The following is a 14,282-nucleotide window of genomic DNA, read 5'->3' on the forward strand; positions in this document are numbered from 1 at the left end:
TTCGGCATCCAAGGCCATTTAGCCCGTCACGTTTGAGGCATGACCTCCCTCGACGAGCACCCAACCCGAGGAAAGGGAAGGAAGAAAGGATTGGGGAAGGAAGGAAGCGGCCTGGGACCTATAAGTTAGGTACCCACCCCTTCATTTGCCTGGTGTGAATGAAGAAAACCCAGGAATAACTATTTCAAGGTGGCTGGCCTGAAAAAAGAGTTTATAGTTTTTCGACCGAGTGCTCCCACCGGGAATCGAACCCAGGACCGCTCGTACAGAAGGCGAGAGCTTTAATCTTTTTAATGGAATAATTTATATATTACAGTGATTCAATAATGTAATGTTTCCAGTAGTTACCTCCTCTAAAAGCTCACAGGCTGTTTGTGTCGAAAGCCAAGTAGTAGTATAAGTTCTATTGTTATTATTAAAATTACAAATATCAATATACAAAAAAAACCTTGAGTATCTCTAAGTGAAAAGAGAACTTATCTCAAGTAAGTAAACAGAAACAAATGAAAAAGGGAAATGGATGCCTTGAAATCAGTATAAAATACAGTATCAATGGCGCGCGTTAAAGTCGCCGTCCCAGTACAGAGTCCCATAGGATGTACCTGAAAATGATAACTTTTTTTGTCAAACGAAAAGCCCGTGTATTTCCGACATGATTCATCCAAAACTATCTGAAAAAATCCCCTTTTACAATTGAATCTGTACATAATACGAGCATTAGTCAGTGTAGCAATAAATTCTTCCATGTTAGGGGTGACTATATTATTGGCTTCCACAAGCTTAGATAATTTACCGAAGTTTAGAACTAGGCGTCCTCTGCTTGCAGTATTTTTAACAATAAAGCAAGGGAAACGATACTCACTAGTACTCTCCACGATAACCCCGTTATCCAAAAGTTTTTTTTTTAATTACACGCATTTTTGCTTTTGTTTACTAGACATAGGATATTTTTCTTTTACGAAACACAATATCCTCCTTAACCCGAAATTTATACTTAAAATCTTTAATTCTTCCGATATTTGATGTAATCACATCAGTATAACCATTTACAATATCCTGTACAAATAAATGTAAGGTAGTATCTTCATTAATAAGTTCATTATCAATGTTTTCCACAACTAATTTTCCATTTGTACTATCTAGTTAACAGATGATAGTTGATTAACAGATTAATCATAACTTTACTACCAATACCTAATACCTCATTTCTGTTCGAAAGTACTTCTGAAACACCCTGTACAACGTTACATTCAATAGGTGATTTAACTTGCAACTCATTTTTATATTCTATTACTTTTTCATTTTGAAAAAAATCTTTATTAGTAGCCTGTGACGTTAAAGACCAAGAATTTAAAAAAGAATTATATTCATTAAATTGATTTAAAGCAGAACAAGCCTTTTTAAAAATAACAGGTTCTTTAGATAAAGCAAAGTTTTGTTTATATTTAGAAACACACTCTTTACCTTGCTGTAGAACTGCTTCCTTATCTTCAACAGGTTGCTGACCGGGTGGCAGGGCTGTATTACGTGGCACCTGGCCTGGTGAGAACTCAGGAATTCAAGAGGTGTTGTGACCTTGACCATGAAAAAGGCTCTTATCTTCACTGCCGAGCTGGTTTTGAACATTTGGTTTGTCGCAGGATGTGCGGTTCCTTGTAAGATAACCCATCAAATATGATGTAGAATAAGGACCAGTCTTCCTGCAACCAAAGGGCCAGAATATTGTCCACAAAAAGGAGATTTGAAAACATACGTAATGTTGAAATTGTGATCAGGAAAGAATATACTTTGTTCTTCAACATCCTATTTAAAGGCAGTCTGCTCAATAAAAGGCATTCCTAAAGTAATATGTTGGCCACTGGGACAATGCTCGTTTATATACGCACCAACAGTTAACTCTTGCTTATCAATTCTCAGCGGGAGCAAACTATATTTGTGTAACACTAAACGATAGTTTGTAGCAGTACGTCCCACAAAGTTCTTAACACGTACTTTTAGGTTCGAATCCCGTTGTAGTAAATACTGTAACACTTCGTTACTTATATAATTAACATTTGAAGCACTGTCCAAACATGTAAGCTATTTTTATCATACAAATCGTCTTCAATAAATATACCACCTTTCCCAACTAATGAAGGTAAGGTTCGTACACCACAGCCCGAGGTTCGACCCTGCTGAGTATCAGAAACTTCTTGAAAATTAGAAACCTGTCCTTTGTGGAAATTACCCGATCTGTTTCGTACATGAGGAACCACACTACATGATCGAAAGTCACTGTTTTTACGATTTGTATCTAAAGATGATCCACCAACCGTTGATTGATGGTGCTTCGTAAAAAGTTCTAACTGTGAGTAAGCCTTTAAAGAGTTCATAAGTTCATCACGCGTTTGAGGATGGTCACTATAAAATACATCCGATCTCACATCCGGTCTACAACCACTCGCGACTGTTACGATGTAGGGCCTAAGTTTCATCACAGATATGAATATCCAATATACGTGATACTTGATCAAGTCTACGTGAATATTGCAAGACCCCTTCACTTTCGCCCTGAGATTTATAAATTATCTCGTAATAAGTTGTTGTATAGACACGTCAGAAAGGAACTCAGTCATGACATATTTACATAAATCTTCCCAGTTCCTCGTTGTTTTAACACTATCCTTAAGACACTGCAATAATGGATTTGTGGTTTTTGTTTGTAAAGCGTATACCACAAAACGTATTGGAAATTCATTACCACTTAGAAAATAGTCTGTTTCACATATAAAATTGAACAACCTGTCAGTCATTACCATCACAAATTGGAAGATTTTCTACAAATCTATTTAACACCGTCAAAGCAGTATTATCCTCCAAGCGAGGAGCATTGGTACGGAGATGAGCGTCACCTATGCCCTTTGTATGGTCACTATGGCCTCTATTACCAGACAATTTACTAGTACGTTTAGGGATAGCACCAGAAGACCTATCAAATCCCTTATGATCCTTATTAACATGTATCCTAGAAGATATCGGACCCACTTTTCTAGCTATGTCTTCTAACATTTCTCCTAATCTTTCAATTCCAAAAAACAATCTATCAATTTGTAACACGTTTCCGTTATAAAGAGCAATTTTACAATATCGGCATTTGAAAGCATCTGTTTACATTCATGTAAATAAGTTAATCCAATAATCGAGATTTGAAAGCAATTAGATACAACCATAAGTAATTACATAAGAATTGTAAAATAACAATGATTATTAAAAAAACTGTTATAATGAAAATTTCAAATGAAACAGTAAATATCTATTCTTCGGTACTTTGTTCCCATGATGTTCGGCAGGTACTACTAAATCTTCTGCTTTCAAAGGCTCCAACCTGTCATGTTATGTCACTGTCTTGACGTACAGTACAGCATTCATGCTGTTTTTTTATATATATATATAAACTTATGGACTGTGAGCTGTCTCTTCACACTCCTTGCTCGGTTGCTACATAAATTGATGCACCAATGATCTATCAATTTTATCTATATTTAGAGGTAGCGTTCCTACACCATCATCATCGAATCCGGATATAGCATCTTATCTTTATCTACACCTTCAACCATGTTTAACATAGTACGAACAGCAAGGGCATTAACAAACTAATTCAATATGTAAAAAGCCTAAAACTGGTGAGATTGACTTCAAACCAAGTATATGTAGTGTAACACACACGCCCTACCGCAAGTCAAGGAAGGCACTGTACCAGTAGTTAGATAATTTAATAATAAGGAATACTTCCTCGCATCATAGCACCAGCATATACAACACATACATAAAGGCACGTTATTCGATTGGATACCCCCCTTAGGCAGATATATAAGAAACCAGAGGCTTTTCAAAGTCAAAACTTTATCCTCAATTAAAAGGTATACCAATGAACAATTTAATAACCAGACAATAGAGAGCAAGTAAACAACAAATATATATATATATATAACACGGTAGTAACAGTAGGTTAATATCAAATTAGCAAAAAAAAAATGAATTTATACATTAAATCAACACGACTTTACCTGTGGATGAAAAGGGCAACCTCCAATGGTCAAGTCGGGACCGAACCCTGGCAGAAAGTTTTCACAAGCACAAAATAGCATATTATATATATATATATATATATATATATATATATATATATATATATATATATATATATATATATATATATATATATATTTAAAAAAGAAAACACTTGAGAAAAAAACTATAAAAAACACAAACTACAGAACTAAATAACTGAACACTTCCGTTTACAATCCATTCCCTCGTTTTCCATTGAATTGCGAGGCACAATTTTACACTTTAAAAAAATGTCCAACCAATACGCACCCGATTTGAAGTCAATCTGACAAACGGCAGAAGGAATTCAAATCGGAGTCATGTATGACGTCATATCGCATACAATAGTACCAGAACAATAAACCAATAGAACACCAGAATAAGAAGACATATTTTTTGTTAGAGGTATTAAAGTAGAATACACTACATCTGTTAATATTGATCCTAGATATTTGAAACTATCCAGTTCATCAAAAATATTATTTAATATTTTATCATATCCATAATTTGCTGTATTACGGTTCCGACTTTCTTTCATGTATTTAGTTTTCTTTGTATTTACTTATAAGCCCATGTCCCTGCAAACGTTTAATAAGACCTGTGCATTTCTTTCTATTGTTCTCCTATCATTCCCTATTAAATTTACATCATCAGCATATGCCATAACCTAGTCAACACAGTTCAACTGTAGGCCCTGGTTACTATCTTGTAGCGCATTCCAGAACAAAGTTTAATAATAATAGCAACAACGCATCTCCTTGTTTCAGACCATTCTCGACGTGAAAGCTCTTGGACAAAAGGTTTCCTACCCGGACTTTACTATGGTATTCATTTAAACATACAATTAATTAATTTAATTAGCTTTATCGGTACGGACGTTGGACGGTACAGAGTTTCCCTCCTAACCGAGTCGTGTGTCTTCCTAAAATCAATAAATAGTTAATGTATCGAGATATTGTATTATCATTCCCTTTCGAATATTTGTCGAATGGTAAATATTTGGTCGATAATAGATGGATTTCGTCTAGATTCGCACTGATAATCTAATCTAATATAAATAAAATAAAGAGTTTGTTTGTGTGTTTGTCTGTCAGCCTCTGTAGGGCCTGAGGACTAGAGGAATGGACCGAGAGTTATCAAAATTTGGTTACACATACCTTGGTCCAGGCCCCAGATAAAGACGAAGCGTTTCTTTCAAATTTCGAACCAGGGGGGTCTCAGGGGGCGTTTACCGGAACTGGTTTTTGAAACAGACAAATTGACCGAGAGTTACCAAATTTTGTCACGGATACCTTGGTACAGGCCCCAGACCAAGCTGAAGCGTTCTTGTCAAAATGCGAACCGGGAGGTCTCAAGGGGGCGTTTACCGGGACATGTAAAAGTAGTAGAAAATAACGGATATTAATGTCGAATTCATAGTTTTTGCGGTCGCTGAAATCAATGCTGAAACTCTGATCACATTAACTTCCAAATTCACCATATTCGGCTGCGGGCTGGGGGTCACCGTGAGGAGGATACGTAAAAGTAGTCCAAACTGACCAATATTAGTGTCAAATCCATAATTTTTGCGGTCGCTGAGATGAATGGTTACACTTCCATTAGCGACAACTTGCAAATTCAGCTACGATTGTATGAGGGGAATGTGTCAGCGGGGGAGGATAACGAAACATGTAAAAGTAATCCAAAATGACCGATTTTAGTGTCAAATCCATGGTTTTTGCGGTTGCCGAAATGAATGGTAATATTTCCATAGGCGTTGACTTACAAATACTGCCCAAATGCGAAGAATCGGTATATTCAGCTAGTCTCTAATAATTTTATCTGCGCATGGGATCAATCTTGCTAATAGAATGTTTTCACAGAATTCTACAGGATGTTGACGGGAGAGAAATGCCTCCGTAATTATTAGTCAGTTTGTCGCCTTTCTTGTCAATTGGAACACTGATTGATTTTTTCCACTCTTGTGGCAATTTTTCCTTGTTCCAGATACGGAGAATGAGCTGTGTATCTTGTTTCACATTTTTTCGCATCCAGCTAAAATTAACTCAGCCGGAAGTTCGTCTATACCCGGAGATTTGTGTTTCTTTAATTTCTTCATAGCGTTTTCTACGTCCATTCGGTTGGGTACCGGAATGTACGGTTCTGCGGTGTGTATCTCCCTTTCTCCACGAATATTAGTTTTTGGCAGCGTGTTAAGCAAATCGTCAAAGAAATCTTTCTATCTATTTAAGATGCTATCTGTATCCGTGAGGACTGTTTTGTCAGCTTTCTTTAATATATAGGTACGAGGGTGATAGCCTTTGTTAAATTCATTGATCCTCTAATACATCTGCAGAATGCTTTTATTTTACTATGATATTCAAGTTCCTTAATTTTAGCTTTCAAAAAATCGGCTTTCTTTGTTCTAAAAGTTTTGGAAATTTCCCGCCTGATGTCTACGAAATTTTGTGTAGTTATTTCATTCGGATTTTGTAGCCAACGTAATTTTGTCTCTTGTCTCTTCTCTGCTAGTTTAATGCATTCCTGGTCGAACCATGGTTTTTTCCTACGTATTTTCGCGTGTACCACTTTTTCTTTTGCTGATATTTTAATGCCATTTCTAATTTCAATCCAAGTATCCTCAACACTAGTGCACTCCAAGTCTTCTAAATCCGGAAATTTATTCAAGACTTCAATCTGATATCCTCTCTGATCTGGCTCTCTTCTAATTTCTTTAAATTAAATCTATCCGTTTTCAAACTTTGACTTTCGTTTCTTCAACAATAATCTCACTCTTATTATCGTTGCTACCAGGTAGTGATCAGTGTCACAATCAGGCCCTCTAACTGACCGGAGATCAATTATGCTTGATTGTATTCTTCTATCTACTAAAACGTAATAGTAGTATGGGCCCAACCTGATCTAACTTTGGACTTTAACCCCGACATTTGTGACGTCATAGGTCAAAGGTCAATGACCTTGGCCCGGAGTCAATGACCTAGGGGTACTTAGGACCACCCCCTCTAGATTTTGGCAGAGGTACCTTGGCCCACCCCCTAAATTTTGACAGGGGTACCTAGGACCATCCCTTAGATTTTGGAAATTGCATAATCTAAAAACTTGGTGTGGTAGCTGAGAACCATAGTATGTACCTCTATTAGTATTGGGGGTCTATGTCGTTTCCTTTCATGGGTAAAAAATTGCCAAAAATTCAAATTTCGGAGGTTTTTGACCTAATTTATCCCCTTTGATGAGGTCCTATTACCTTATATGGTTATATGAGCGTATACAGGGATTCATTTCCTTTCATAAAACATAGGTACATTTTGTGCACCCCCTGATTTTTTGGGAAGGGTACCTTGGCCCACTCTTCAATTTTGGAAATTGCCAAATTTAAATATTTGTATCATAGTGCTGGACCCTAATATATATCATTATAAATTTGGGTGGTCCCGTCGTTCCCTTGTAGGAGTACAAGATTGCGAAAATATAAACGTAAGCAATACGTAGTACCACATGTTTGGTTTTGAAATAAGTTATCCCCTTTGATGAGGTCCTATTACCTTATATGGTTATATGGTCATGTATAGGGGTCCATTTCCTATCATAAGACATGGGTATATTGACGCACCCTTCTTAAAATTTGGTAGGGGTACATAGAACCACCCCTTCAATTTTGGAAATTGTCCAATTTAAGCATTTACATGACCTCAATATGTATCATGATAAATTTCGGTGGTCCTTTCATGGGTACAAAATTACCAAATTTTCATTACAACCACGTGTTCGGTTATTGACTAAATTTATCCTCTTTGATAAGGTTATATGGAAAGACGGGTATTCCCCTTTCACTTTGGTACGACCCTTAGGGTGTCAAATGCTTGAATGGTCACGTGATCGATGATTTGATTTTGATGCGCGAGTCTTTGATACGGGTCCCTGGTCAATATTCTCTGAGTTAGGTGGAAACTTTGAACAAGATTCATGGCATTTAAAACTTTTTTCAACTTTCAAACTAAAAAAATCAAACCAAAATTTTCAAAACAAAAAAATTGAAACGAAAACTTTTAAACAAAAGTCTTCAAAGTAAAAAAAATTCAAACAAAATTTTGAAACGAAAACATTTCATACCAAGTTTTCAAAGAAAATGAAACGAAAATTTTTTAAATAAAATTCTAGAACGAAAAATTTTCAAAAAAAATTAAAACAAAAACTTTCAAACAAAAATTTCAAAATAAAGAATTTTCAAGATAAAAATTTAAAACAAACTTTGAAACAAAAATTTCAAACTAAAGAATTTTCAAATCAAAATGTTTAAAACAAGATTTTTAAAACGAAAAATTTTTCAAACTTAAAATTTCAAGCAAAATTTTCAATCGAAAAATTTAAAACAAAATTTTGAAACAAAGAATTTGAAAACAAATTTCAAAGAAAAAATTCAAATAGAATTTAAATCAAACAAGGATTAACTTTCACGGTTAACCGTCAAACTTTATCCGGTTTTTAACTATTCGATTAATAATTAAACGGTTTTCAACTATTCGATAAACACAGAAACGGCTTTCCGTTTCTCGCCAACATTTACTAGTGAGTGCAAAAATTTACAAACTAAAAAAAGTTTGAAGTCACTTTAAATACGCATAATATTAGAAACAAGGTGTTAGTGTTCATCATGGATACACAGTGGAAACATTCATTTACCTGTATTCTTGCAGGATCTAGTGGGTGTGGAAAAACGTATTTTGTGAAGCAATTACTGTCACATCTCCCAACCATGATCAATACGAAATTTCGTAAGATATACTGGTATTATCCAGAATTGCAAGATGTGTATGGAACAATGCCGGTTCCAGTAAAATTTCACGAAGGACTTCCACGAATGAAAGATTTTCAGCCTCAAGATGGACCACATTTGATTATTATTGATGACCATATGCGAGAAGTGAATAGTGATATTGTTGATATGTTCACGAAAGGATCGCATCATCGAAATAGTGTAATATTTATAACACAAAATGTATTTCATCAAAGTAAAGCAAATATAAATATGAGTTTAAACTGTTCGTATTTGGTGTTGTTTAAAAATTCGAGTGACAAGTCACAAATCAAGCATATGAGTTATCAAATCATGCCTGAGCATCCACTGTTTCCACAAGAAAGTTATCCAGACGCAACAAGAAATCCACATGGCTATTTACTGATGGATCTTAAACAAGATACACCCGATGAAATGCGATTTCGTACAAATATTTTTCCCGACGATTTGCATCATTATGTTTACGTACCAACAAAACATGTTTAAATTATTGTGCATGTGAAAAGGATGACTTAGTCTGTCAGGATGTTTCCTACAGTGAAACATGCTGATCTGCAGAAAACTAAACCGAGATTGCGCAAAGCTATTATAGCCAATGCAAACGCTTCATTAATTCATAATTATTTGTGAATGTTGTTACAATGTCTTAAAAGGCAATGTTCCACTGACAAGTGCGCAGAAGTCAAGATTAAAGCGTTTCAAGAACACGCTCCGTTATCTCGTGGACAATACAAAATCATTGCATAAAAAGAAGAAACATTTAGCCGTACAACAAGGAGAATTCTTACCTGCATTACTTGCACCTATTGTAGGAAGTGTGTTATCCAGTATTTTGTTTAAACAATAAACATCATGGAACATAGCAAGAAGATGGTTTTAGTGCCACCAGAAATGCTTCAACGAATGCATGCATCATCATCCCAAGTGAGTGAAAATCGAGAATCTAATCTCGATCGTGAAATGCAATGTATATTGAGTACATCGTATCCAAGTGATGAAGAAAAATGGAATCAGTAGAATAGAATACCTAAACAAGAAGAACCAATACCACTTACAATTACATCAATGAAACCTAATGCTGACGTTCCGAATGTTGATGATAGCACGAAGCACGAATTTTAGCCGTTATACCACAAATGTATCGTAAGAAAGCCGATCTACTATTCCGACGTTTAAAACAAGATGACGCAATTACGTGGGATTATAAGGGAACAGTCTAAATCAACGATAATAAACTACATGGATCCAATATTGTAGATTTAATGTGTAATGTGACTCGACCGAGGAAACATACTAATCCTCAAGGCTGGGAATTGTTTTGCAACTACCTTGCATCGTCAAATATACCTCAAGAATTGATTGGTAATCCACGAATATTAAACTATATTGTCAAGCATAATAGTACAACAGCATTTGAAGGATCTGCACCACCAAAACCTGCACCTGAATTATTTTCTTCCGGAGAAGAAGAAGAAGAAGAAGAAGATGATGATGATGATGTTTTAGAAGTCCGACTAAAAAGAAAACGTATCATTCTACAAAGGTCAACGTACAAACCATGAACAAAAAGTTGAAATCCATTTATTACAATCCAGCACATCCTGCATCATTTTCTACAGCAAACAAATTATGGCAAGCCACAGAAAAATCTATATCTCTAGCCAAAATGAAACTTTGGTTAAACAAACAACCTACCTACACGTTACATCGTCCTGTACGTCGTCGTTTCCGTAGATATTTTTATCTTGTCAACAATATTGATGATCAATGGGAATGTGATTTACATGATTTACAATCACTTCAAAACTATAATGACAATTACCGTTATATTCTTAGTGATTGATGTGTTTAGTTGGTATGGGTGGGCTGAACCACTAAAATCAAAAAGTGCCGAGGATATAGTGAATGCAATTGAAATGATTTTCCAGCATAGGAAACCAATTGTGCTACGTAATGATCAAGGAAATGAATTTACCAAGAAGACAGTACAAAAGTTTCTCAGGAAACACAACGTGCAACATGTTACAACAAAAGATCGAGATATTAAAGCCAGCATCGCAGAAAGATTTAATCAGACATTGAAACATCGTATGTGGAAATACTTTACCAAATATCAAACATACAATTACATCAAAGTATTGCCTTTACTTGTAAAAGCATACAATGAAAGTCGGCATTCCAGTATTAAAATGGCACCTGCAAACGTTTCTCAGGACAATTTACTGGAGGTTTGACAAAACTTATACGACAAAAAACTACAACGTTCAAAACAAGATACGGATTTATCTGTTGGTGATACTGTTCGTATTAATAAAACAAAACGTATCTTTGACAAGGGTTACCTTGAGAACTGGACTTGGGAAATATTTAGAGTAAAAGCCATTGTACCAAGAAACCCACCAGTGTATCGACTAGAGGATTTAAATCATCAACTCATCGATACTGTTTTCTACAGAGAAGAGTTACAACTAGTATCACTCCTTTCAACGTTCCTCATCGATAAAATATTACGCACAAGAACAAAAGGTCGCAGAAAGGAGTATCTCGAGAAAGGAGTATCTCGTCCAGTGGAAAGGATATCCTACCTCATTCAATTCGTGGATCCCTGCAACTTCATTGAAGAAGAAGAAGAATGGAACCTGATCAAGATTTTTACGTTACACTTCTCAGTAATAGTTCCATGGATTATTTTCCAGATAATACATTGACTTCATATATTACGAAATTACAACGACGTGTAGAGTTTCGCCAGAAATGGGATGTGGCAATTGTAGAGATTCATTATCCACATTCTTTACTGAACGTTAATAGTGAAAACAATAAAATATACTTCAAATCATCAAGTAGTAATGATCAGGAACCGTGGAAGGTTGTAACGATCCCTGTACGCTATTATAACAATATACGGGATCTTATTCATGCAATTAATACACATCATAAAGAAACCAATTTATTTATATCTCATGATGCAACTAATAAGACATTTTAATAAGGAAATTCATACTTCTGCACAATTCTCACCAAGTGTTAGTTTAATGATTGGATTTGAACCGAAAAGTCATTTAAAAGATATGCAAAAGGCACAGTATACACCGGATGTACGATTAGGTTTACCATCACAAATGTACGTCTACTGTGACATTATTGAATCTGCCATTGTTGGAGATACAATGGTACCCTTACTACGAATTGTCAACATGGATCTTGTGAATCATACTTTTCGAAGTCATGCAGTACAAATCTTTAATGCTGCACATTATGTTCCGGTGGAAAAAATGAATTTTGAGCAAATACAAATCGATATAAGGGATAGCACAGGTCATTGTATTCCATTCACCTTTGGAACGGTGTGTATAAAACTACATTTCCTTCGTCGTCGTCATGACTGATCCGTACTTGCAATACAACCAAAAACAAGCGTTATCCGGTATCAGCAACGTCTATGTGGGAAGTCCCTATCAAGCAGGACATGGCATTGGAAATTTCCTTGGTGGCTTATTTCGTTCAGTGTTACCATTTGTGAAGCAAGGAGCTAAAACTGTGTGAAAAGAATTATTAAAATCAGGTGCCAATATGATTACCAATGTTGTGATCTCGAATCAACCGCTGAAAGAATCGTTTCATCAATGGATGCAAGAGGCAAAATCAAATTTACATGAAAAAGCTAAAAATAAGTTGAAAACTATATTGGGAAGTGGATATCATAAACGAAAATGGGACGACTGCTCTCAGTTTGAGGTTGACCTTCCAACGAACATCATCATCAATCCTACGAAGAGATACACAAGAAGAAGAAATGATCACATAAGAAAAAGAAAAGATCATTGCATTGTCACAAGATATTTTTGATTAATTCAACGATGGCTTTCTTACATCATCAATCCTGTGAATGTGTAAAAAGTGAATGGGACATTTTTTCAACGTTACACACGCAAACCAGTGTTCTGGACAATCGTATTATTGGCTACAAACCAATTAGTTCAATAGTTGAAAATTCACCAATAGAATTTGTAGTGAGTGGTAGCATTGATGAATATATTGATTTGCCACAAACCTTATTGTACATCGAAGCACAAATTGTGAAATCAGATGGTTCCTCCTTCACCGAAACGGATAAACCAATTGCACCGGTCAATGATTTTCTAAATGCTATGTTTCAGGGGCGGACTGGCAACCATAGGGCCCAAACTGCTAAACTGAAATGAGGGCCCACTGTACAAAAATGTAAAAAATGTACTTGGCATTCTTCATATGTATTACATATAAAAGTCCATCTTCGAACCCATAAATAGTATCCCATATATTCATACAAAAGCAAAACATTAACCTCGACCCGAGAAGGATTTAGCCAAAACGGCGCATAAGAAAGTTGACCCGAGCCGACCCGTGGCTAGAGCAGCCCTGATCCTAGCGTAGGTGACCTGACCCGACCCGTGGCTAGAGCAGCCCTGATCCTAGCGTAGGTGACCTGACCCGACCCGTGTCTCAAGCAGGCTTGACTCGACCCCTGACCCATGAAAGCCTGATCTGACCCGTTTGAAAGCACTACGCGGCAGCAAACAGTTCAGTTAATTTCGTATTCGCCTGTTAAAGTTGTGTAATTTCAAGTAAAAATAGACATAAAAGATAAGCTAGAATTGACTGAAATCATCCAAAGACGTGGTGTACACATTATAATTTATAAACACCTTAGACAGAAAAAAAACTGGCAACTGTCCTGGAGTACTCGAATGAGTCGCATCACGCTCATTTGTTTCTTGGGGCTTCACAGATTCAAATAGCCTACGTTTTTTTGGGTCAGATGCAGCTTTTTGTAAATCACATCTTCACTTGTGTTCTCGCTTTTTAGCACCACTTTTATATTTCTTCTTTACAGTAATCTTACAATCACTCCTACTGACACAACCACATCTGTCTTCCAAGACAAACGACACGTAACTGGTGTTCCAATAATTGAATTGCTGCTATCGGATTTGCTCTTCGATGTAATATACAAATAAAACATGAGCCGAGGGCAGCAACTTGATAGTAATTGTTTGAGGTTTGTATAAAACAATCGTTGATAGTGGCGACTAATTTCTTTTCGCTTTACCGCACAAGAAAAAAAATCGAAGCCTGATCCGATTTCTTTCTTCGAAGCATGGTCTGAGGACAATGCAGTTCAAAAGCGTTCCGGCTCCACCTCCACTTTCCACAATAACAATATCTATGAAACTATTGTTTCTTTAAAACATCTCCACTCGCCGGTTTGTAAAAGGACCGGAGTAGGCAATGGTATCCAAATCCAATAACAGCCTGAAATCTACTATGTTTCTTATATTTTAAAAAGTAATAGTTAACGTGCTCGTTTTTAACAGCTGCTGTATCACAAACCCCGCAATGTTTTAGGGCTTGATTG

Source organism: Thermobia domestica, chromosome 13, assembly GCF_964235325.1.
Source record: "Thermobia domestica chromosome 13, izTheDome1.hap1.1, whole genome shotgun sequence".
Classification (NCBI taxonomy): domain Eukaryota; kingdom Metazoa; phylum Arthropoda; class Insecta; order Zygentoma; family Lepismatidae; genus Thermobia; species Thermobia domestica.